The sequence below is a fragment of the Armigeres subalbatus genome, chromosome 1, assembly GCF_024139115.2.
Source record: "Armigeres subalbatus isolate Guangzhou_Male chromosome 1, GZ_Asu_2, whole genome shotgun sequence".
Taxonomy (NCBI): Eukaryota; Metazoa; Arthropoda; class Insecta; order Diptera; family Culicidae; genus Armigeres; species Armigeres subalbatus.
Genome location: NC_085139.1, coordinates 83,668,150 through 83,695,594, shown reverse-complemented (window position 1 = coordinate 83,695,594; position 27,445 = coordinate 83,668,150).

Here is a 27,445-nt window from a genome sequence, read left to right as displayed (position 1 = left end):
GTGAGACGAATAAGGAAAGACTTTTTCGATTACTTTACTACAGAGAGCTTAAATTACTGGAATTCGGAACAAGGTAGAAATTATAACCGAGAAGGAGAAAAGCAAATAGAAGAAAGAGGAAAAAAGATTGAAAAGATAGAAATAAGAGAAAGAAGAAGGAAGAGAGTAGGGAAAAGAACAAAAAGGAAGAAGGAGGAGAAGAGAAATAATAAAAGAAAGAAAGAAAAAACAGCAGATGAAAGGTTAAAAAAGGAGATTAGGGAAAATATTTAAAAAAAGGGCAAACGAAAAGAGAAATAAAAGAAAAAAGGAAAATGAAGAAAAAGAAAGAAATTATGAACAAAAAAAAGGAAAAAGAAGAAAGACGAAGAAGGATAGAAGATAGGATTGAAGAAAGAAGTAATGAGAAAGTAGATAGAGAAAAGATAGAATAAAACGAAAAACAAATTTAAGAAGAAATGAGAACGAAGAGAGAAGAATGGATTCTCATTCCTAAAAAATAAGAAAAGAGGAATAAGAAAACAGAAAGAAATAAGAAAAGAGAAATGAAAAACACGAAAGATATAAGAACAGAGAAATAAAAAAGAATGGAAAAGAGAAAAAACAAATTCTAATGAGAAAAGAAATATGAATAATGAAGAAAAAGGGCGAAAGCGAAGAAAACAAGTTACAAAAGAAGCATCAGAGAAGAAGGAAGAGAGAATATAAAAAGAATAAAGATAAATAAAAAGGAAGGAAGGAGAAGGATGACTGAAATAAATAAAAACGAGTGATTTACAGAAACAAGTATGAAGAAGAAAGTAGAAAAAGTAATGAAGGATGATGGAAGAAAGAAATAAAAAAGACAGAAAAGAAGAAAAAAGAAGGAAGAAGAAACCAAATAGAAGAAGGCAGAAAAAAGAAAAAGATAAGAAGAAAGAAGAAAAATTAAAGAAGAAATTAGAAAGAAGAAAGAATAAAGAAGAATGAAAAATAAACATGGAGATTAAAAAAGAGAAGAAGCAAGAAGGAAGAGGAATAAAAGAAGAAAGAAAAAATCAAAAAGAAGCAGGAAAGAAAGAAGAGAAAATGAAGAAAACATAATTAGGAAAGAAGATTAATTGAAGAAGGGAGAAAAACGCAGAAAGGGTAAGGAAGGCGGAAGAAAGATGAAAGAATACAAAGAAATAAAAAAAGAAGAAAAAAGACAGAAGAAAACAGACAGAATAAAAAAGAAATAAAAATATAGAACTAAGAAGAAGTAAGATTATTGGAGAGAAAAAACAAAAATAAATAAAGAAGGAGAAGAAAGGTGAAAGAAGCAGAATGAAAAAAGTTAGAAGAAAAAAGTTCGTAATGAGAGTAAAGAAAGGTGAAAACGAAAAAAGAGTACAGGAGGAAAATGAAAGAAGACAGAAAAAAAGAAAATAATAGTGAAAAATGAAGAATAAAGAAGGAAGGGAAAAGAAAGGGAAGAGAAGAAAGCAGATAGTAGAAAAATCGAAGATAAAAGAAGAAAGAGAATAAAGTAAGACGAAATAAGAAGGTAAAAGGCAGAAAGAAGAAAGAATAATGAAGATTGAGAAAAAGAAGAAGATAAAAAATGAAAGAAGAAAGAATGAGGAAAAAATAAAAAATAAATAAGAAGAAATTAAAAAGCATGAAGAAAGAAAAATGGTGGGAGATGAAATGAAAAATGTAAGAAAAACAAAAATTGGCGAGAACCAATAACCACGAAACAAGAAACAAGAAACAAGAAACAAAAATATAACAAGAAACAAGAAACAAGAAACAAGAAACAAGAAACAAGAAACAAGAAACAAGAAACAAGAAACAAGAAACAAGAAACAAGAAACAAGAAACAAGAAATAAGAAACAAGAAACAAGAAACAAGAAACAAGAAACAAGAAACAAGAAACAAGAAACAAGAAACAAGAAACAAGAAACAAGAAACAAGAAACAAGAAACAAGAAACAAGAAACAAGAAACAAGAAACAAGAAACAAGAAACAAGAAACAAGAAATAAGAAACAAGAAACAAGAAACAAGAAACAAGAAACAAGAAACAAGAAACAAGAAACAAGAAACAAGAAACAAGAAACAAGAAACAAGAAACAAGAAACAAGAAACAAGAAACAAGAAACAAGAAACAAGAAACAAGAAACAAGAAACAAGAAACAAGAAACAAGAAACAAGAAACAAGAAACAAGAAACAAGAAACAAGAAACAAGAAACAAGAAACAAGAAACAAGAAACAAGAAACAAGAAACAAGAAACAAGAAACAAGAAACAAGAAACAAGAAACAAGAAACAAGAAACAAGAAACAAGAAACAAGAAACAAGAAACAAGAAACAAGAAACAAGAAACAAGAAACAAGAAACAAGAAACAAGAAACAAGAAACAAGAAACAAGAAACAAGAAACAAGAACGAAAAAAAAGAAAAAAGGAAGAAATTGTGAAAAATGATATAAGAAAGGTAAGAAAAACAATAGATTGAAGAGAAAAGGATTTAGGAAAAGAATTTAGCAGAAATAAGGAAGAGGAATGATGAAGAAAAAACCCAACTTAACACCGAGTGGTGATATTGCCTTTCTCATATTTAGCCAAGACACCAACCTTATATGGCTTTGATATGGTTCGATGTACCATTTTCTTCATAACTTTCAAACGCAAGGGTCAATGGCTTTAAAATTCAATAGTGATCAACTAGGCTTTGCCCTCTGTCGAATGAAAATTGTTGCGAGAAAATCGGTTAAGAATTACTATATGAAAAGTTGTCTAATGTTTTTCTTAGCTTTTGTGCACACACATACACACACATACATACGCACGAACAGACAGACATTTGCTCAGCTCTTCGAGATGAGTCGATTGGTATACAACACTATAGGTCTCCGAGTCTTCTATAAAAAGCTCGTTTTCGGAGTGAAATGATAGCCTTTCGGTAAGGCTTTGTTGTACGAGAAAGGCAAAAAGATTAAGATAGGAGAAAAGAAAAAAAGTAGGAAGCAAGAAGAAAAAAATAAGAAAGAAGATTGAAGAATTCTGAAGTTAAATGAAAGAGGAAAGCAAGAAAAAGCAATCAGGAAGCAATAAAGGAGAAAAAAAAATATGGAAAGAAAGGAAAAAAAATTAACATAGAAGAAATTAGAAAAAAAGGAAAAGGCGGAATAAAAAAGTGCATAGGAAGGCAAATGAATTATAAATAAAATTATACAATTATAAATAAAGGAGAAAAAATGAAGGATTTAGATGGAAAAACAATTTAAAAATAAGGAAGAGAAAGGAACATAAGAGGAAGCAGAAAAAAATGAAAAGGCAAAATAAATAAAGTGTGAAGGAGGGCACATGAAGAAAGAAAAAAAAGATATAGAAACTGGAGATCGAATAGGAAAAAAAGAATATATGAGCAATACAAATTAAGCACAAAAATGGAAGAAAGGATGAATTGGAAAAATAAAATGACGAAAAAGAATTACATTTGCAAAAGCAAGGATGAAATAATTAATTTGAAAGAGAAGAAGAAAATCCAGAAAGAAGACGGAATGATGAGAAGATTGAAAGAAAAAAAAACACTGAATCAACAATTTGACGCCACAATACACAGTTCGATGCCGCATCTCTCCATCCTTGAATACGCCCCACGCTCGCCAAGTCGTTTTGCACCTGGTCTGCCCATCTCGCTCGCTGCGCTCCACGATGTCTTATACCTGCCGGATCGGAAGCGAACACCATCTTTGCAGGGTTGCTGTCCGGCATTCTTGCAACATGTCCTGCCCATCGTACCCTTCCGGCTTTAGCTACCTTCTGAATACTTTGGGCGAGCTCGTGGTTCATTCTTCGCCGCCACACACCGTCTTCTTGCACACCGCCACAGATGGTCCTAAGCACCCGTCTCTCGAATACTCCGAGAATAGTATTATATATAAGAATAGTATTTCGGCCATAACTCCGAAACCCATAGTCCGATCTGTCAATACGAAACAATGAGACAGGATTCCTCGTCGAATGCAACATGTTGCAGGCAAATTGGTTAAGGATAAGTGCCTAAAAAATTAGTGACATTAGTTTGCGCACACACATACACACACAGACATCACTTCAATTCGTCGAGCTGAGTCGATCGGTTTTTCGTTTTTAGAGCGATCATATAGCCTTTACGTATACTTTGTATACGAGAAAGGCAATAAACTAAAGGCGCTGAAAGTGATTTCATAAATAATATAGAAATAAAAAAGCCTAAAATTTTAAAAAGTTTCTGGGGGCGACAAAATTGGATCGAAAACGTGATAAAATCGAGTCGAAAAAGTGATAAAATCGTGGGTATACAAAATCTGGGGTAGACCAAATCGGGGATTGACAAAATCGGGTCAATACCGTATAACTAAGAAGAAAGAAGATAGAACAAAGAAGGAACAACAAAGATAGAAAAAAGAAGGAAGATTATAAAAAAAGAAGGAAAGAAAAGGAAGAATAAAGGAAGAACAAAGAAAGAAGAAAGATGAAATAAGAATGATGGAGAAAAAAATAGGGAGAAAAAATTAAGAATGAAAAAAGAAAAATGGCGAAAGAAATGCAAAAAACTAATGAAAAAAGAAATAAGGAAGAAGTAAGAAGAACTTAGAAGAAATACAGATGAAATAATGTAGAAGAAAAAATAAGAAGATAGGAGAAATAAAAAAAGAAGAAAAAACGAGAGAAGATTTAAAGTGGAGAGAAAGACAAAAATAAGAAAGAGGAAGCAAAACTTTAAAAGATAAATAAAAAGAGGAAAGCAAGAAAAAAGAACTAAGAAGGAATAAAAAATAAAGGAGATAGGAGGAAAAAAAGCAATAAGGAAAATAAGGAGGGAGAAGGAACATAGAAGAAGGTAGAAAAAAGAACAGAAAAACATGATACAAAAATGGTAAGGAAAGCAAATGAACAATGAACAAAAAAGACGTAGAAACTGCAAAAATAGAAGGAGAAAAGAGGTTAAGGGGGCGTACACTTATTACGTAAGCAATTTTTCTAGGATTTTCGACCCCCTCTCTTTCCATGTAAGATTTTTTTCATACAAATGATTTTTTATTTATATGGAGCGTAAGAAAACGACAGAAGCCCCCCACCCTCCCCCCATAAGTGCTTACGTAATATGTGTACGACCCCTTACCGTGAAAGAGAAATAAATGAGAAGAATAAAAAAGAAATCAAAAGAAGGAAGAAGAATTCAATTAGCATAGCAGATATAAATGAAAGGAAATGAAAGAAACTAAGTGAAGAGAGAGGGACGAATGTAAATTGACCGAACAAGACCAACCATAATTGAATTTTCTAATATTTTTTTCAATAAATTTCGAGAAACGCAATTATAGGCGCAGAATCAAGGATTTCCGTTCAATTTCTTAAAACTGCACTGCATTATTTACGTCAGCTCATCGTTGTAAGCGATCAAATAAACCCGTGCAAATAGAATGATGAAATGCATTCGTTTGATTGCATCATAGCAAAGAAAAATCCCATTCGCATTCGGATAGAGCTCAGCAATTCCAAAGAGAAACAGTTAACCTTCTTATGTCAGTTTAGATATCCAAAGCCTATTTTTCCTTTATAAAAGCCCAGTTCAAATTGAAAATCTGTGAGAAAGGAACTTTCGGCTCATAAGTGAATTATCAATTTAATTAGAAACAAAATCCTAATAAATCTTCTGCGTAGATAGTGGATGACCTTCATCTAATTTCTACGGTTTGCTTTCAATTCCGATTTTGGCATTGCAATGTGAAATAATGTTTCCACGTTTTAGTCCATCATTTCGTTTACCATTGGACAACCATCCAAGTTGCATCAGATGAGCAGTTGGACCACAGCGTGGAATCGCCATTTTCAAGCTCATTTCTTGAAGGTTGTTTCATTGCTGCGATAAGATGTGTGATTTTTAAAGTACTGTTCAGGATTTTATTAGACCATTGATGAAGAGTTTTCAACGAACTTTCTATTTCTAATTACATTAACTTATCGGAATATGTAAAAATACTTATTATTAAACCAACTTAAGGCAAAACTTCAACTTGACAAAGCTTTAATCTTCGTACGAAGGATAGAAAGTTTTTATTTCTTCTGAAATGGATTGCAAATTGCAAAAAATGCTAATCAAGAATTTTCCATACATTTTCAATTGTATGATTTCCTTGATACATTTCATCAAAGTTGTGGATTATGAGGCCTTCTTCTATGGATCATATCCATCTTTCGAGTAGGTTTTACTCATGATAAATTGATCGACATGAGCTAAATTTAGAAAAAAAAATTTGGATCATTTGGCGATTTTAGTGTTTGATAAAGGCTGCCAAAATGAATAATCGAAAGTTTTTCAATAAAATCAAACAAAATTTGAACAAATATTCCTCATTTCTAGAACCAATAATTTTTCACACTTTAATCCCTTAAATCCCTAGCATTGAACGGGTATTGAAGCGTTGCGTTCAGCGCCGATCATTAGACATCGACAGCGACAAAAATTATAACCGACAAACGCTCATTAGTTGGAAGTCAGCGCAAGAATTTTCCGAGAAAACCGTGCCGATCGTGACGAATCACGAGCGAACACCACTACCGCAGTCCGTCGAGGCGCCTCCATGATTGGCCACCCTTGAGAGTGATAGTTCCACGTTGCTGCCGGGTTTTTTCTAACATTGACGGCGGCGAGCCCTTCTGAAGCGTTCGAGCTTGACCAACATTTCGCGTAGCCTCTTTGGAGCCCACCACACCAGGTGGTGCCTCCTAGAGAACAGATTCTCGAGATATCGGCTCGGCCGTAGTGGTGAGCTAGGGGAAGGGTAATTACTTGTGACTATTTAACTACTACTTGTTTGTTTTCTCGCTTGTAGTCAGGGTGCTTTACCGATCGTTCAACGTACCGGCATCAGAGCGGCGACGTCTGCTGCACCAACGATGCCGACCGACGGTAATCTAGTTCAGCGGCGAATTTCAGTCCTGCCGGCCAGTCTAGGTGGTCTCTGTTTGTTAAGCGAATTCGTTTGCTGTTTGCACGTTGATCCTGGTTGGGTCGTTGAGTTGTTGCAATGAATTATTGGCAGTGGCTGATTTTCTACCCGCCGCAGCCACATCCAGGCGCTATAGTATATGCACAAAATAGCCAGCAAGAGTTAGCCGCCAGAAATTTGTATGGCGAAAGACATCTAACGCTGGTTTTCTCAAAATTAGGAACTTTTCATGAAAAACTATTTGGTACCGGTTATGAGGGATGGTGTCCGCTACTACGCTTACCAAATATTTTTTCGATTAAAGTGCTTAATTTTGAGAAATCGAACCTTAGATGCTTTTCGTTATACTGATTTCAGAAAGTTAACTCCTAGTGTGCCGCTGTAAGCACGCTCAAAGCAGTCGATCATTAAACTTGATAACTCGATATAAAGAGAGGGGACGACAGATTCTTGTTAGAACATAATTATCTCGTAGTTAACAGGCAATAATTGTGTAATTTAATCGAACGAGCTGTCAGATCAGTCAACAATCAGGCGCTGTGTATGGCGATATACAGTGTCGATTGGTGGAATGAGCTGATGATTTATATAGTTCGAATATATTTATTGGATCTAATAAATAACTTAGTTGGAAAGATGATGCAACAATGTGCAAGATCTAATAGGATCGTCTAACAAGCATACGATATGTTTTTGCAGTCGCATTATCTGATAAGCATGTGAAAACATGCCATTCTACGTTGTTCAATCAGATCGAATTAACACTAATGAGCTTCCATCATTTTTATAATTGTCAAACAGTTCCGACAAAGGCCACAACAAAGTAATGAATGATTTTGAAATGCCGATCAACGCGATCCTTGAATCGGAAACACCCAACTGATCAATACTGCTGGCACAGGTGGAAGGTAAGTGAACTCAGCCACGTTGTTGCGGTTGGCGCACTAATGATCTGCAACACCAATAATGCCTACAATTTCATTTATTCTAGATATCTATCAAATGAATCATGTTTGTTTGCATCATAATGATCAAATATGTCTAGTCTATGTAAATGTAAACATGTTTGATACCAGTAGGAAAGGCTCCATTGATGAAAAAACCTCTTGATAGGAACCTTTCGAGTCTCATAGTCCGAGCCAATTGAAAAGAAGCTTCCGAGCCTCTTGAAAGGAGGCTTCCGAGCCTCTTGAAAGGAGGCTTCCGAGCCGCTTGAATGGAGGCTTCCGAGCCGCTTGAAAGGAGGCTTCCGAGCCCCTTGAAAGGAGGCTTCCGAGCCTTTTGAAAGGAGGCTTCCGAGCTTCTTGAAAGGTGGCTTCCAAGCCTCTTGAAAGGTGGCTTCCAAGCCGCTTGAAAGGAGGCTTCCGAGCCTCTTGAAAGGAGGCTTCCGAGCCTCTTGAAAGGAGGCTTCCGAGCCGCTTGAAAGGAGGCTTCCGAGCCTCTTGAAAGGAGGCTTCCGAGCCTCTTGAAAGGAGGCTTCCGAGCCTCTTGAAAGGAGGCCTCCGAGCCTCTTGAAAGGAGGCTTCTGAGCCTCTTGAAAGGAGGCTTCCTGAGCCTCTTGAAAGGAGGCTTCTGAGCTCTTGAAAGGAGGCTTCTGAGCCTCTTGAAAGGAGGCTTCTGAGCTCTTGAAAGGAGGCTTCTGAGCCTCTTGAAAGGAGGCTTCTGAGCCTCTTGAAAGGAGGCTTCTGAGCCTTGAAAGGAGGCTTCTGAGCTCTTGAAAGGAGGCTCTGAGCCTCTTGAAAGGAGGCTCTGAGCCTCTTGAAAGGAGGCTTCTGAGCCTCTTGAAAGGAGGCTCTGAGCCTCTTGAAAGGAGGCTTCTGAGCCTCTTGAAAGGAGGCCTGAGCCTCTTGAAAGGAGGCTTCTGAGCCTCTTGAAAGGAGGCTTCTGAGCCTCTTGAAAGGAGGCTTCTGAGCCTCTTGAAAGGGAGGCTTCTGAGCCTCTTGAAAGGAGGCTTCTGAGCCTCTTGAAAGGAGGCTTCCTGAGCCTCTTGAAAGGAGGCCTCTGAGCCTCTTGAAAGGAGGCTCTGAGCCTCTTGAAAGGAGGCTCTGAGCTCTCTTGAAAGGAGGCTTCTGAGCCTCTTGAAAGGAGGCTCTGAGCCTCTTGAAAGGAGGCTTCTGAGCCTCTTGAAAGGAGGCCTCTGAGCTGCTTGAAAGGAGGCCTGAGCCTCTTGAAAGGAGGCTTGAGCCGCTTGAAAGGAGGCTTCTGAGCTGCTTGAAAGGGAGGCTTCTGAGCCTCTTGAAAGGAGGCTTCCTGAGCTGCTTGAAAGCTGAGCTGCTAGAAAGGAGGCTTGAGCTGCTTGAAAGGAGGCTTCTGAGCCTCTTGAAAGGAGGCTTCTGAGCCTCTTGAAAGGAGGCTTCTGAACCTCTTGAAAGGAGGCTTCTGAGCCTCTTGAAAGGAGGCTCTGAGCCTCTTGAAAGGAGGCTTCTGAGCCTCTTGAAAGGAGGCTTGAGCTCTTGAAAGGAGGCTTCTGAGCTCTTGAAAGGAGGCTTCCGAGCCTCTTGAAAGGAGGCTTCCGAGCCTCTTGAAAGGAGGCTTCCGAGCCTCTTGAAAGGAGGCTTCCGAGCCTCTTGAAAGGAGGCTTCCGAGCCTCTTGAAAGGAGGCTTCCGAGCCGCTTGAAAGGAGGCTTCCGAGCCGCTTGAAAGGAGGCTTCCGAGCCTCTTGAAAGGAGGCTTCCGAGCCTCTTGAAAGGAGGCTTCCGAGCCGCTTGAAAGCCGAGCCGCTAGAAAGGAGGCTTCCGAGCCGCTTGAAAGCCGAGCCGCTAGAAAGGAGGCTTCCGAGCCTCTTGAAAGGAGGCTTTCCAGCCTCTTGAAAGGAGGCCTCCGTGCCGCTTGAAAGGAGACTTCCAAGCCGCTTGAAAGGAGGCTTCCGAGCCTGAAAGGAGGCTTCCGAGCCTCCTGAAACGAGACTTCCAAGCCGCTTGAAAGGAGGCTTCCGAGCCTGAAAGGAGGCTTCCGAGCCTGAAAGTAGGCTTCCGAGCCTGAAAGGAGGCTTCCGAGCCTCCTGAAACGAGGCTTCCGAGCCTCTTGAAAGGAGGCTTCCGAGCCAGGCAAAAAATCGTCAGCAGGCGTTGACCAAAATGATAATTAAAATTTTAAATTCTTCTTCCACTATCCTTATAAACGTTCATTGCTTTATTATATATTAATTTTGACTTAATCTACAAAAAAACTACGGATTTTTTTTTATTAAATCAGATTCAAATAATTATCTCAAGGTGACTGGGGGAGGCACTGAACACCGTGTTATTTTTCCTTTCGATTGTCTCTTTCTAGCATCGTTACCTTGTTATTTTGGAGCGGGGTGGGTGGAAGTGGGTGTGACAAGTAGGACATGTCCTACGCATGAATCTTTCTGGGTAGGACAGTCAAAGCATTGTTCTTCCCATGATTATAGTAAAATGAAGTCATTGGATGTCAGGAATCTGTGTGTTAACAATTGGAAATTTCAAAGTTAGTTAGAGTCTAAAGAATAGTTATTAATGATATATAGAGATTTATAGGATCAAGAATGTTTTCGTTCATTTAGTAAATTGGGCTTGATCATTTGGTATTTTGTCAATAACTCAGTACAGCGGCTTAATTTTAAAATGTGTTGTTCGGGGGACTTCTAGTGTGAAGGGTTTCTATAACTCCACCAAACTAAACGTTGTTTGAAGTGATGAACTCGATGTCTCTTTGAAAAATAACTTCAATCAAGCGCATGTTGCTTTAATTTCTACTAAATAAGAACAACATTTCAATCATTTAGTAAGTTACTGCAAGTAGCGCTATACCTTTTTAAACAACATATAAACAACGTTTTTTTTTGGTAAAGTTGTACCAAAACCTTCGCACAAGAGTGCGTGTTGGCTCTTGTTTCGGAAGGCAGTACGATCGCGCGGTTTGCCGAAATTTTGTGTTTTGCATTGCGCGGCCGATAGTTCGCGCGGCCGAGTGAGTAAACATTTGGTGCGTGATCGGACGTGTTACAGGTAGGAATTAGAGCATTCGTAAAATCCGAGTTTTTGGTTCTGATTATAAAGTTCGGTGAATAAGTGTGCGTGTTTTGTATATAATGCGAAACATTTGTAAAATCCAGGTTACTTTGTCCTCCTTTGGACGGTTCGTAAGTAAATTGATGAATATATTTTATTATTTTTTCAGCATATACTGTTATTGACAAACGCTCTATATTGTCGAATAGAGCTCCTTATTATTCACCTTACCCACTAACACAAATTTTCCTTCCCGAGACATCTATGAAGGTAGTATGGGTTCCCTGCATCTTCACTAGTAGATGTTGAACTAACATTCCTTCCCTTCCTTCCGTGATTGTAAGGACGTGGCCAGGTATACAACTGCTACTGTATAGGAAAAGGTACTAATCCCAAGTACCAATTTGCGACAATATACAGTAGATTGTTCAATTCTCGCTTAGCTTTTCAAAAGGACCTAAGTGTAGCATTTTTTGATGAATTAATTTTAATACTGCAATCAATAGCTTTCATATTGTTCTGTTGATTGCGCTATTCAAATTGATTCATGAAAGAAATGTTGCTTGGGTCCTTTTGAAGAGTTAAGCGGGGATTGAGCATTGTATAGCCACCCACGATTTGTACAATCACATATGCTATGCTATGCTATGCTAGTTGTACCAAAACCTTCGCACAAGAAGTCCACCATTAAACACATTTTAGAATTTAGTTTAGTCATTTGTTAGACCTATTGACAAACTGCTAAATGATCGAACCCAGTTTACTAAATTATCGAAAATTTCCATTGTCTAAAGGTTTTCCAGATATAAAATAGGAGTTGTTGAAATTTGCGAATGTGATTAGAAACATTTTTAGAAGTTATGGTAAGTAAATCACGTTTAAATGGCTTCTGATAAGCCTACGGAAAAAAGTTTTCTGGAAATCTCAGAAGATTTATTTAAATTTGAGGAACCACAAGCATCCCAAATCCCGCTTGACTTTTGATCGGTGAAGGCTTCTAATATTCAATAATCGTAAGAATTCCTGTATTTCAGCTTCTTGGAAGGCCTGAATAATCTTGGAAAATACTGAAAATTGGAAAAATCTCTAATTATGTGAGTATTCTTCGCAAGAGCTTTTCAAGTCCTGATGAAATAATTTACAATTGATTATATTGCCACCGCCAGCATAACTGGTTTATATTGAAATGGATTTATAACAACATAGGAAGGTTATGTTTTCAGCGGCATCAGTATAGATAGAATATGCATCGATTTCACAACACCAGATTGGTTTGTCAAATAGGAGACAAGCTCAGTGGTTGCTAACTGCACAGCCACGAAGTCCACTATGATCAGGAGGTCGCGGGCTCGCCCCTTTCCTATTCTGCATATCTTAGTTTTTTTCAGTTTTTCGTACTCCACCGAAACAATTCTTTATGTTATGCCTTCCACACTAGCAGTTGCAAAAACCCCTGTGGCAGCTATGAGACGGAGTTCTTTCGCACCTTTCTTTAATATGTGTCCATTCTTTGCCCTAAAATATTCGCAAGCACGTGGCCAGGACAACTGTTGGAGAGTGCCTCTGTGGTAACGGATTCCAGCTGAGATGCTACTCTCACACCACAGTCTAGGCTTGTAACACCTTATAATTTAAGCGAATCGCTTAATGCTAATGTTAATACCAGAATTTTCACTCAAATTCGCCTTTCCTAATCCAGTTTCCAAGTCTGTGGGCTAGTCTCTGATTTGACGTTCCGAGTATTTTGATCAATAAGAAGGCTTGAGTCCACTTCATCAGCACCTTATTATTTACCACATTGGTCAGAATGCTGAGAACGGTGGGTGCAGTTGATATTCACAAACCTCAAATCGGAGACTAGCCCACATGCAAACAGGCGGCCATTACTGCTCGCGGAAAAAAAACTGAGATTTTGGTGAAATTTCACATAAATCTGCAATTCACTTGTTTTATGTGAAGATTTTAGGACGATTTATTTATTTAAGTTTGATAAAGGAATATGTGGTGGGACCATCATTTTTTCATTTATTAAGTTAACATCTAAACAGATAACACTGAATCAACAATTTGACGCCACAATGCACGGTTCGAGGCCGCATCTCTCCATCCTCGGATACGCCCCACGCTCGCCAAGTCGTTTTGCACCTGGTCTGCCCATCTCGCTCGCTGCGCTCCACGCCGTCTCGTACCTGCCGGATCGGAAGCGAACACCATCTTTGCAGGGTTGCTGTCCGGCATTCTTGCAACATGTCCTGCCCATCGTACCCTTCCGACTTTAGCTACCTTCTGTATACTGGGTTCGCTGTAGAGTTGGGCGAGCTCATGGTTCATTCTTCGCCGCCACACAACGTCTTCTTGCACACCGCCAAAGATGGTCCTAAGCACCCGTCTCTCGAATACTCCGAGTGCTTGCAAGTCCTCCTCGAGCACTGTCCATGTTTCATGTCCGTAGAGGACAACCGGTCTTATAAGCGTATTGTACATGACACATTTAGTGCAGTGGCGAATCTTTTTCGACCGCAGTTTCTTCTGGAGTCCGTAGTAGGCCCGACTTCCACAGATGATGCGCCTTTGTATTTCACGACTAACGTTGTTGTCAGCCGTTAGCAAGGATCCGAGGTAGACGAATTCCTCGACCACCTCGAAGGTATCCCCGTCTATCGTAACACTGCTTCCCATGCGGGACCTGTCGCGCTCTGTTCCACCCACAAGCATGTACTTTGTCTTTGAGGCATTCACCACCAGGCCAACTTTTGTTGCTTCACGTTCCAGGCGGGTGTACAATTCTGCCACCTATGCAAATGTTCGGCCGACAATGTCCATGTCATCTGCGAAGCAAATAAATTGACTGGATTTGTTGAAAATCGTACCCCGGCTGGTACACTCGGCTCTCCGCATGACACCTTCTAGCGCAATGTTGAACAACAGGCACGAAAGTCCATCACCTTGTCTTAGTCCCCGGCGCGATTCGAACGAACTGGAGTGTTCGCCCGAAATCTTCACACAGTTTTGCACACCATCCACCGTTGCTTTGATCAGTCTGGTAAGCTTCCCAGGGAAGCTGTTCTCGTCCATAATTTCCCATAGCTCTACGCGGTCTATACTGTCGTATGCCGCCTTGAAATCAACGAACAGATGATGCGTTGGGACCTGGTATTCACGGCATTTTTGAAGGATTTGCGTACAGTAAAGATCTGGTCCGTTGTCGAGCGGCCGTCAACGAAGCCGGCTTGATAACTTCCCACGAACTCGTTCACTAATGGTGACAGACGATGGAAGATGATCTGGTATATCACTTTGTAGGCGGCATTAAGGATGGTGATCGCTCGAAAGTTCTCACACTCCAGTTTGTCACCTTTCTTGTAGATGGGGCATATAACCCCTTCCTTCCACTCCTTCGGTAGATGTTCGGTTTCCCAGATTCTGACTATCAGTTTGTGCAGGCAAGTGGCCAGCTTTTCCGGGCCCATCTTGATGAGCTCAGCTCCGATACCATCCTTACCAGTTGCTTTATTGGTCTTTAGCTGTTGAATGGCATCCTTATTTTCCCTCAAGGTGGGGGCTGGTTGGCTTCCATCGTCCGCTGAACTGATGTAGTCATCTCCTCCGCTGCCTTGACTTTCACTGCCTGTACTCTCAGCGCTATTCAGATGTTCCTCGTAGTGCTCCACCTTTCGATCACCACACGTTCGTCCGTCAAGATGCTCCCATCCTTATCCCGGCACATTTCGGCTCGCGGCACGAAGCCTTTGCGGGATGCGTTGAGCTTCTGATAGAACTTGCGTGTATCTTGAGAACGGCACAGCTGTTCCATCTCCTCGCACTCCGCTTCTTCCAGGCGGCGTTTCTTCTCCTGAAAAAGGCGGGTCTGCTGTCTCCGCTTCCGTCTATAACGTTCCACGTTCTGCCGGGTACCTTGCTGCAGCGCGACCGCCCACGCTGCGTCCTTCTCCTCCAGAATCTGTCTGCACTCTTCGTCGAACCAATCGTTCCGTCGACTTCGGCTCATATACCCGACGTTGTTCTCCGCTGCGTCGTTAATGGCTGCTTTGACTGTATTCCAGCAGTCCTCAAGAGGGGCCCCATCGAGCTCACCCTCTTCCGGCAACGCTGCCTCGAGATGCTGCGCGTATGCAGTGGCGACATCAGGTTGCTTAAGTCGCTCTAGGTCGTACCGCGGCGGTCGTCGGTACCGAACATTGTTGATGACGGATAGTTTTGGGTGCAGTTTAACCATCACCAGATAGTGGTCAGAGTCGATGTTAGCGCCACGATATGTCCTGACGTCGATAATGTTGGAGAAGTGCCGTCCATCAATCAGAACGTGGTAGATTTGTGATTCTGTCTGCAGTGGTGATCTCCAGGTGTACCGATACGGGAGGCTGTGTTGGAAGTAGGTGCTGCGAACTCCTCCTCTTGGCCGGTGGGACCATCATTATCATCATAATATTCTGAATCACATTCGGTAAAAATAAATTAGCTGATCTGCGGCTGTTCATTCTGGTAGAAATGACAATTTCCCATAAAAAAAACTACACTCAGAAATATATAAAATCGTGTTTAGATTAGATTTAATACTATTTTGATATTTTTCCATTTTAAACTTTCAATAGATTAAAATTTATACTAGCTAAGAATGAAAGACAATCTTTTAACGATTTGTGTATTGGAAATCTTTGGGTGCATTCTTGTGATTTGAAAACAAAACAAAGAACTCGAAAAACATGTAACCGGCGGATAATTGTATCACAAAAAGGTAACACTTTTTATTAATCTTCAATCCGTGTATTAAATTGACTCTCTTTCCGCATTTTTCGGCTATACTCGCCGATGATGGCGATCAACGGATTCAGTGTGTCACATATTGTATTTCTATGGAACAACCTCATGAATCGAACGTCCTAAAGAAGCAGAAAAGACGAAAGAAATACTGAGCTGGTAGTATAACTAAGGCAACAATAAATAATATTTTGACCTAAAAGAAATACTTCTACGCTTGTAGACGAAATGTGCTCAGGATGGAGTGGATTTGGATACGGTGGAAGGATTTCTGAGAGGCGACCACTGATAGCCCTACAAAAACTTGTGGCGATACCAGCCTTACTCCCAATGATCCGGTGGCAGATAGTTTACCCCTGCAGGATTGTCGGTGTAAGCTAGCCAGCTGTAAAACAACAGTTATCATTCGTCATTTCAAGGCTCTGCTTTTTTTCGAAATTATAGTTCACTTATAATGTAATCAAACAGGAAAATAAAGTATTTGTATGATATGTGTTTTCGTTACGTTTTCATTTACTAAGCAAAACAACGCTACAGCAGAATCCACCTAATGTATGAGGATTGCTTTACAGTATACATTGTCAACATAATTCAAAGTTATACTAAGCTCGTTTATGTTGCATTTATACGAATACGGGGTCAACCAGGCGAATAGCCAGTTAGAATGACTTTTAATCTATTTAGTATAGATTTTTCTCAGAGTGTACAATATCCCCCCGCACATCCGGCTTTCGCTTATCCGACGACTCTTTAGTCCGGATCTTGAATTTTCCAGATGAAATAGTATCACTTTCAAATACATTATGCTGTCAGTTCTCATATTGATTTGGATTCATTTGTATGGATTTGACAGTCGGATTAACGCGAGAAATCTCGATAGTCCGTCCATAAATCTGTCGACTTGCCGCAGGTGTGTTCCAATATTTATTTTTCATGAAAAAAAAAGTTTTCATAAAGAAAATGATAAAAATGTAAAATATACTCATGTATGTACAAAGAGATAAAGCTATTAAATCATGTTATTTTTCTATTAGGCTAACGGTACCAATAGTGGAAGTATAAGTAGATCTACAGAAGAATTTTTTCTTAGAAGATAATTATGCGAAATTTACAGCTTTTGAATCTTGGACAATAAATAAACTAATAAATTTGCTGACAATGAGATTGATGTTATTTAGCATCAACAAATATCAAACATGGTTTGCACCACTAAGGGGTACACTGTTCCTTCAGTGGTGTTACACATTTTGGTTCCCATAGTGGTGCTATCCATTGATTTTTTATGAGACTATTGGTATAGTTGCTCCATAATATAGGCACAGATAAACAGACGTCTCACTCAACACATGTTCCATCGTTCACCTTTTTAACGGTTGATTTAATTTTTTGTAGGTGGCTAATCGGCCACCGATGGCGCTTCCATCGATTTTGCTTGTGTTTGACGTTTACGCACTACCGCCATCTGCCTGCCGCTTGGCCACTCATCGTGATTTTAGCATTGGGTGACAATGTTTTCGTGACGATGATTTTGATTGCATTTTGTTCTAAGTGAGACGTCTGTTTCTCTGTGCTATAGGTGAAAGGGGGTCAATTTTATTAAGGAAAATCATAGTTTTCAATTGGCCCTTTGATGTTGCACGAAGAAGAAGAAGAAGCAGAAAGATGATAATCGAAAAAATCTCCACGGAAAACCATACGGATAAGTTTTCAAAACTCTTCTCAAAAATTCTAACAGCAATTTAATTAACACTAGGATTTATTCGCTAAAACAACTTACGCGGATACATTCGTACAGAAAATCGATGTAACTAAATTTTCAAACGACTGTATCTCAGTAGTCTTTCAACCGATTTTCTCAGTTTTCACCAATTTCGTAGCCATCTCTTATAGTTTCTGGACATTGCAAAATATTGTATCTAGGGGTGTTCAATTTTTCACTAGAGCTGTGGGAGTTAAGCAACGGATTTAGAAAAATGCGTTTTTGGAGATATACTTATATTTCATTACCAAAAATGATATTTATTCATATAGTGATGATGGAAATGATAAAATAACACATAAAAGACATCACCTGGAACATAAGAACACATATTGAGCATCCCTACTATGCATACGATGATAATTCGGTGCCTTTAGGAACCACTTTATACTACAGGATGTTTGAAGCTTCAGAAAATGTTTTCAAGCATGTTGTCTACTGTGAACTTGCTTAAATAAATGTAAACTATATACGAAACATGTGTGATAATAAATTATGATGTTCTAGGATCTGCGAACTGTACTGGAATTTGAATCAAATGGTCAACCGAATCAACCAAGGCTTCCATGATGCCCCCAGCCGCAGTATCAACCCAATTATGTCCTCCGAGTATTTGTCTTTCACTTGCGTTTCAAATGCAAACATATGAGATGTTGTAAGATCTCCAAATTGTCCTGGAGTTTGAATCAAATGGTCTATCGAATCAACCAAGGCTTCCATGATGTCCCATACCGCGGTATCAACCAAATTATGTATTCCGAGTATTTATCTTTCACGTGCGTCTCAAATCCAGACATTAGAGATGTTGTCAGATCTCCAAATTGTCCTGAAGTTTGAGTAAAATGGTCTATTGAATCTACCAAGGCTTCCATGATGCCCCCAGCCGCGGTATCAACCCAATTATGTCCTCCGAGTATTTGTCTTTTACTTGCGTCTCAAATCCAGGCATATGAGATGTTGAAAGATCTCCAAATTTTCTTCAAGTGTGAATCAAATGGTCTAACGAATCAACCAAGGCTTCCAGCTTCCCAAGGCTCCCCAGCCGCGGCATCAACCCAATTATGTCCTCTGAATATTTTTCTTTCACTTGCGTTGCAATTTCAGGCAACTGAGATGTTGTAAGATCTCCAAATTGTCCTGGAGTTCCAGTAAAATGGTCTAAAGAAACAACCAAGGCTTTCATAATGTCCCCAGCCGCGGTATCAACTCGTTTATGTCCTCCGAGTATTTGCATTCCACTTGTGCCTCAAATCCAGACATATGAGATGTTGTAAGATCTCCAAATTGTCCTAGAGTATGAATAAAATGGTCTATCGAATCAACCATGGCTTCCATGATGTCCCCAGACGCGGTTTCAACCCAGTTATGTCCTCTGATTATTTATATTTTACTTGCGTCTCAAATTCAAGCAATTGAGATGTTGTAAGATCTCCACATTGTCCTAGAGTTTGAGTAAAATGGTCTTTCGAATCAACCAAGGCTTCCATGCTGTTTTCAGCAGCGGTATCAACCCAATGATGTTATCCGAGTCTTTATGTTCCACTTACGTCACAAATCAAGGCATGTGAGATGTTGAAAGATATCCAAATTGTTCTGGAGTTTGAAACAAATGGCCTACCGAATCAATGAATGCTTCCATAATGTCCCCAGCCGCAGTTTCAACCCAATTATTTCCTCCGAGTATTTGTCTTTCACTTGCGTCACAAGTCTGGATTTGGATATCAGATGTTGGAAGATTCTGGAGGGTCGATTAACGATGGATCAGATGTTTAGCCTGCGAATTAATTAGATCATTGATGTATTCGGAAGTACAACTTGCAGGATTACCAAACTTTTTGTTGATATATCGGGTAACCACCCCCTCCCCCTATTTTTAGGGATAATGGGCATCAATGTGCTTGCTTATACGTTCCATTCTAGTGTCGTCTTCCGTTTACCTCGAGGACACTTTTACTAGGACCTAATTGTACCAATTTGATCAATGAAGATCGGATTTAACGAGACGTGTCCGAAATTCGACTTCGACTAACGAAGTGATGTTCTCAAAATCTAGGTTTTTAGAGTAAAATTTCATTAAGACAAACATACACTGTCAGATGATTATTATAATAATAATAAACAATTAACATCCAAAATAAAGTACAACATCTCATATGCCTGGATTTGTAATGCTAATAAAAGACAAATACTAGGAGGGCATAATTGGGTTCGTAGCGCAGCTGGGGACATCATGAAAGCTTTGGTTGATTCGATAGACCATTAGATTTAAACTCAAGGACAATTTGGAGATCTTACAACATCGCCTATGTCTGGATTTGAGACGCAGGTGAAGACAATTACTCGGAGGACATAATTTATACTGCGACTGAGGACATCATGGAAGCCTTGGTTGATTAGATAGACCATTTTACTCAAACTTCAGGACAATTTGGAGATCTTACAACATCTCCTATGCCTGGATTTGAGACGCATGTGAAAAATAAATAAGGAATAAATAAATAATTGGGTTAATATCGCAGCAGAGGACATCATGGAAGCCTAGGTTGATTCGAAAGACCATTTGACTCAAACTCCAGGTCAATTTGGAGATCATACAACATTTCAAATTCCTGGATTTGAGATGCAAATGTAAGACAAATACTCGGAGGACTTAATAGGGTTTATACTACGGCAGAGAACATCATGGAAGCCTTAGTTGATTCGATAGAACATTTTACTCAAACTCCAGATCAATTTGGAGATCTTACAACATCTCAAATGCCTGGATTTGAGACGCAAGAGATAGATAAATACTCGGAGGACACAAATGAGTTGATACCGTGGCTGGGGGCATCATGGATGCCTTGGCTGATTCGATAGACCATTTTACTCAAACTCCAGGACAATTTGGAGATCTTACAACATCTCATATTGCAGATTTGCACATTTGCAGGGCAGCAGGGACTATGTCCAAGGGCTTGACGATCCCTCCCCAGGCCATCTGCGAGTTGTGGGGCTTGCCTAGGATGTGGTGGGGTTTGACAGTGGGCCCCGTTAAACCTCTATAAAAAGCTGCATGTATCCGCAAGTAGGCTCCACCAAAGCGACCGTGTGCCGCTCAAAGCGCACAAGCCCAAGTCCTGGTGTTAGGTGGGACGCTAAACAGCCCTGACACGACGGCCCTCCGACGAGACAGGAGGTTTGCGCAGGCCCAATAAGCCGCCTAGAAAACCAATCATTACGAACAATATAAGAGATAATGCGACTCGATATAATCGGCAAAGACCTAGGCGACGAATTCAGGATCACGATTGGAAGCTTGGAACATGGAATTGCAAGTCGCTAGGTTTCGCAGGTTGCGACAGGATGATCTACGATGAATTACATCCCCGCAACTTCGACGTCGTGGCGCTGCAGGAGATTTGCTGGACAGGACAGAAAGTGTGGAAAAGCGGGCATCGAGCGGCTCCCTTCTACCAAAGCTGTGGCACCACCAACGAGCTGGGAACCGGCTTCATAGTGCTGGGTAAGATGCGCCAACGCGTGATTGGGTGGCAGCCAATCAACGCAAGGATGTGCAAGCTGAGGATTAAAGGCCGTTTCTTCAACTATAGCATCATCAACGTGCACTGCCCACACGAAGGGAGACCCGACGACGAGAAAGAAGCGTTCTACGCACAGCTGGAGCAGACATACGATGGATGCCCACTGCGGGACGTTAAAATCGTCATCGGTGACATGAACGCACAGGTAGGAAGGGAGGAAATGTATAAACCGGTCATCGGACCGGATAGTCTGCACACCGTATCGAATGACAACGGCCAACGATGCATAAACTTCGCAGCCTCCCGCGGAATGGTAGTCCGAAGCACCTTCTTTCCCCGCAAAAATATCCACAAGGCCACATGGAGATCACCTAACCAAGAAACAGAAAACCAAATCGACCACGTTCTAATCGACGGTAAATTCTTCTCCGACATCACGAACGTCCGCACTTACCGCAGTGCGAATATTGAATCCGACCACTACCTCGTTGCAGTATGCCTGCGCTCAAAACTCTCGACGGTGTACAACACGCGTCGAAGTCGGACGCCGCGGCTTAACATTGGGCGGATACAAGACGGTAGACTAGCCCAAGAATACGCGCAGCAGCTGGAGGTGGCACTACCAACGGAAGAGCAGCTAGGCGCAGCATCTCTTGAAGATGGCTGGAGAGATATTCGATCCGCCATTGGTAGCACCGCAACCGCTGCACTTGGCACGGTGCCCCCAGATCAGAGAAACGACTGGTATGACGGCGAATGTGAGCAGTTAGTGGAAGAGAAGAATGCAGCATGGGCGAGATTGCTGCAACACCGCACGAGGGCGAACGAGGCACGATATAAACAGGCGCGGAACAGACAAAACTCGATTTTCCGGAGGAAAAAGCGCCAGCAGGAAGATCGAGACCGTGAAGAAACGGAGCAACTGTACCGCGCTAATAACACACGAAAGTTCTTTGAGAAGTTGAACCGTTCACGTAAGGGCCACGTGCCACAGCCCGATATGTGTAAGGACATAAACGGGAACCTTCTTACGAACGAGCGTGAGGTGATCCAAAGGTGGCGGCAGCACTACGAAGAACACCTGAATGGCGATGTGGCAGACGAAGATGGCGGTATGGTGATGGACCTGAGAGAACGCGCGCAGGACATAATTCTACCGGCTCCGGATCTCCAGGAAATCCAGGAGGAGATTGGCCGGCTCAAGAACAACAAAGCCCCTGGGGTTGACCAACTACCAGGAGAGCTATTTAAACACGGTGGTGAGGCACTGGCTAGAGCGCTGCACTGGGTCATTACCAAGATTTGGGAGGAGAAAGTTTTGCCGCAGGAGTGGATGGAAGGTGTCGTGTGTCCCATCTACAAAAAGGGCGATAAGCTGGATTGTAGCAACTACCGCGCAATCACATTGCTGAACGCCGCCTACAAGGTACTATCCCAAATTTTATGCCGTCGACTAGCACCAACTGCAAGGGAGTTCGTGGGGCAGTACCAGGCGGGTTTTATGGGCGAACGCTCCACCACGGACCAGGTGTTTGCCATTCGCCAAGTACTGCAGAAATGCCGCGAATACAACGTGCCCACATCATCTATTCATCGACTTCAAAGCCGCATATGATACAATCGATCGGGACCAGCTATGGCAGCTAATGCACGAACACGGTTTTCCGGATAAACTGACACGGTTGATCAAAGCGACGATGGATCGGGTGATGTGCGTAGTTCGAGTTTCAGGGGCATTCTCGAGTCCCTTCGAAACCCGCAGAGGGTTACGGCAAGGTGATGGTCTTTCGTGTTTGCTATTCAACATCGCTTTGGAAGGTGTAATACGAAGAGCAGGGATTAACACGAGTGGTACAATTTTCAATAAGTCCGTCCAGCTATTTGGTTTCGCCGACGACATAGATATTATGGCACGTAACTTTGAGAAGATGGAGGAAGCCTACATCAGACTGAAGAGGGAAGCTAAGTGGATCGGACTAGTCATCAACACGTCGAAGACGAAGTACATGATAGGAAGAGGTTCAAGAGAAGACAATGTGAGCCACCCACCGCGAGTTTGCATCGGTGGTGACGAAATCGAGGTGGTAGAAGAATTTGTGTACTTGGGCTCACTGGTGACTGCCGAAAATGACACCAGCAGAGAAATTCGGAGACGCATAGTGGCTGGAAATCGTACGTACTTTGGACTCCGCAAGACGCTCCGATCGAATAGAGTTCGCCGCCGTATCAAACTGACAATCTACAAAACGCTAATTAGACCGGTAGTCCTCTACGGACACGAGACCTGGACGATGCTCGTGGAGGACCAACGCGCACTTGGAGTTTTTGAAAGGAAAGTGCTGCGTACCATCTATGGTGGGGTGCAGATGGCGGACGGTACGTGGAGGAGGCGAATGAACCACGAGTTGCATCAGCTGTTGGGAGAACCATCCATCGTTCACACCGCGAAAATCGGACGACTGCGATGGGCCGGGCACGTAGCCAGAATGTTGGACAGTAACCCGGTGAAAATGGTTCTCGACAACGATCCGACGGGCACAAGAAGGCGAGGTGCGCAGCGGGCAAGGTGGATCGATCAGGTGGAAGATGACTTGCGGACCCTCCGTAGACTGCGTGGTTGGCGACGTGTAGCCATGGACCGAGCCGAATGGAGAAGACTCTTATATACCGCACAGGCCACTTCGGCCTTAGTCTGAATAAATAATAATAAAAATAATAATAATACAACATCTCATATGTTTGGATTTCAGACGCAAGTGAAAGACATATACTCGAAGGGCATAATTGAGTTGATACTGCGGCTGGGCACATCGTGGAAGCCTTGGTTGATTCGGTTGACCATTTGATTCAAATTTCAGTACAGTTCGCAGATCCTAGAACATCATCATTTATTATCACACATGTTTCGTATATAGTTTGCATTCATTTTAACAAGTTCACAGTAGACAACATGCTGGAAAACATTTTCTGAAGCTTCATACATCCTGTTGTATAAAGTGGTTCCTAAAGGCACCGAATTATCATCGTATGCATAGTAGGGATGCTCAATATGTGTCCTTATGTTCCAGGTGATGTCTTTTATGTGTTATTTTATCATTCCCATCATCACTTTATGAATAGTTATCATTTTTGGTAATGAAATATAAGTATATCTCCAAAAATGCATTTTTCTAAATCCGTTGCTTTACTCCCACAGCTCTAGTGAAAAATTGAACACCCCTAGATACAATATTTTGCAATGTCCAGAAACTAGAAGAGATGGCTACGAAATTGGTGAAAAAACTGAGAAAATCGGTTGAAAAACCAATGAAAATTTAGTTACAACGATTTTCTGAACGAATGAATCCTAGTTCAATCAAAGGTAACTGCCTACTTCCGGGGACTGTAGGGTCATGGGTTCGAGTCCCATCGAAGGGAAAGTGGTTACCTCCAATACATTTTCCAAATCAATATCTTCCACATAACGTACATATTCACATATGAGTTTTCATAACATTGTAAATGAATCCTAGTGTTAAAAACGGTAAGCAGTACGAGGTTGGACTTTTCTTCTACTGTATAATAAACACAATATTTCTAATCGAAATTTTATTTTTCATTATTACATTTAATACACAGTATAAGAAAAGCCCAACCCCGTACTGCTTACCGTTTTTAATTAAATTGCTTTTAGAATTTTTGAGAAGAGTTTCAAAAACTTCTTCGTATGCTTTCCGGTGGAGATTTTTTCGATTATCATCTTTCTGCTTCTTCTTCTTCATGCAACATCAAAGCGCCAATAGTTTTTCAAGCAAAATCTAAGGATAAGTTGTATTTAATAGGATATTAAAAGCACGACGCATCAACTTTATCCATCGTTAAATGTATTATTATGATAAATCTTATTAAAACCCCACTTTCTCCACTATTGGTACTACCTCCAATAAGGGTGCGGTTAACCTACATAATATAAAACGCTTTCTAATAGTGTCTTATTTGAAAAGTGATAAATTTGTTTTTTATTTCATTCAAAGAAAGTTGTCATGACCATGACCCTTCTGTGCATCTTACCCTTCTTACCCGATAGTTATAACAAATTTTAAATTCAGCTATTCCACGGCAGATGGCATACCGGAGGTATGTGCTATGAAAGCTACTTGCAATACCTTTTATACCACAGCACCATAAAATGTATCATGGTATGAGTACCGTGAACACTTTTTAGCAGTGAAGCTCAGAAATATTGATACCATATAAACATTCACCAGTTGCGAGCGAAGGAAAGAAGAACAGAATATTTCAATTGATCCGTTCCTAATAAATTGCTTGGTTATTATTTATTATGTAGGGGGAAAGACGGCTTTGGCAGGTTTTGTTCTATTATTGGCAGGGGGGTTTTTGTCGACCAAATTTTATGAAATTTGGCCACAATATTCTTTAATATGCAAAGAATGTTTAGGCCAAATTTGAGCCTAGTCAGTCATAAAAAACCCCCCTGCCAATAATAGAACAAAATTTGCCAAAGCCGTCATTCCCCCTATCTTAAAAGTAACTGTTAAATTTTACTTTGAAAGTAATTGTTTTTCTTTTAATTTGTTTGAACTTTTTGATTTTTCTTCTGCATTTAGAAGAACGCCTTTCTCTGTGCGAGAGCAACTTTACTTGATTTTGATTCTTACACATTTTTGACCATCCTGGCGACAATATCTTGATTTCTAACCTAAAATCAATACCGCTTCGGATTTCCAGAAGAAAATAAGATTGCTCTGCATTTGTTTGTCAAGAGCCTTGTGCGAAAAAACGATTTTTAGATCAAATTTGAATGAAATCATTTTGACAGCTTTGAATAGCTTTTACAAAATTGGTAAGCACTTCCTCAAGGGGTCCACAATAAGCGGCAGGGTTTCGACTTTTCGTTTCAATGAGACCAAAGCAAGCGTTTTTCGGGCCAAGGGAAAATCTTGTTTCGTTGTTTATGTTGAGGATCATCTTTCACCCATCAATCTTTTCTCTAGAATTAGCATTGGAAGATGAACGAAAATCTTGCCTATTAGTTGAAAATCCTTTTTCGTTGCCTTACTTTCATCTCTCACTCACTTTTCGCGAGAATTATCGCAGAACAACTACAAAATTGTATGACCGCGCCGGGATTCGAACCCAGAATAGTAAGAATAATAGCTGTGGGGATGCGCTTACTTTAGCCACACCACCACGCTATCTGTATGAAAGCGTCAAGTTATTTGTTCCACATAAGCTACTACCATTTGCATTGATGATGCCACGAAAAGACTCGAATGTGAAAGAAAAAGAGCAAACCAACGTTTAGCGGCAATCGAAGTGAGCGAAAAATTGTTATCACTCTCCAGGCTGTTTTTCTTTCCCGAAAAGCGATTTCTCCCCGAAAACTTTCGTGAGGGAAAATCATGTGCTCCTGAGATTGAGTGAGCATTATGAACCCTGATAAGCGGACATCTGCCATACAGCATATATTTCACACTTTTAAACCCTGGCCACCCTATAACCAGAGACCGGCGGAGTGAAAAACTGTCGAAATGGCGACGTATGAAAATGCATGAAATCGTGAATATACTGGCACCACTTGAACTTTTTGCTTGGTTCTTATGAATGCAAAAAGTCGAATTGGAACCGCTTTTAACGGTTCGATTGGAAACAAGATGGCGTCTTCGCCGATCTCTTATTGTAGTATTTCTAGTAAACCCTAATATTCTCCGCTTCTCCTTCTTGCCATTACATCCCCACTGGGACATTGCCGCCTCGAAGCTTAGTGTTCAATGTTCATTCAGCACTTCCAAAGTTATTAAATGCGAGGTTTCTTAGCCAAGTTAACATTTCAGCATTCGTGTATCATGAAGCTAGCGTGTTGATACGTTTATGCCCAGCGATATTGAGAAAATTTTCAAACCGAAAATTTCGTATATTGGACTGCGAGTCGAACCCATCCACCTGCAGAATGGTCTTGCCTTGTAGACGCGAATCTTACCGCTAGGCCAAGGAAGGCCCCAATATTCCTATGTAAAATTAATTTTAAAAGTATTTATTTATTTATTACCAGACTAAGGCCGGAGTGCCCTGTGCAATACACAAAAGTCTTCTCCATTCAGCTCGGTCCATGGCTGCACTTCGCCAACCACGCAGTCTGCGGAGGGTTCGCAAATCGTCTTCCACCTAATCGTACTTTCGTACTAAAGTAGGTTCTTTTAAAATTCGATACGTTGCGACAGAAATGAATAATCACTGCGTTGCTTCTAGAATGGAAGCGTTAATTGATTCGAGTACATTGTGCAACATATACCTCTAATGTTTTCGACAACGAAGATTTTCTAACAAATTTTCTTTAAGAGTGACATCTGTTTGTCTGTAGAACTATGCTATCTAAATCTATACTCGTGGTCGTCTTTCCTCGAGGTGGTACAAAATGTTGAATGAAGCATCGTGGAAATTCAACCA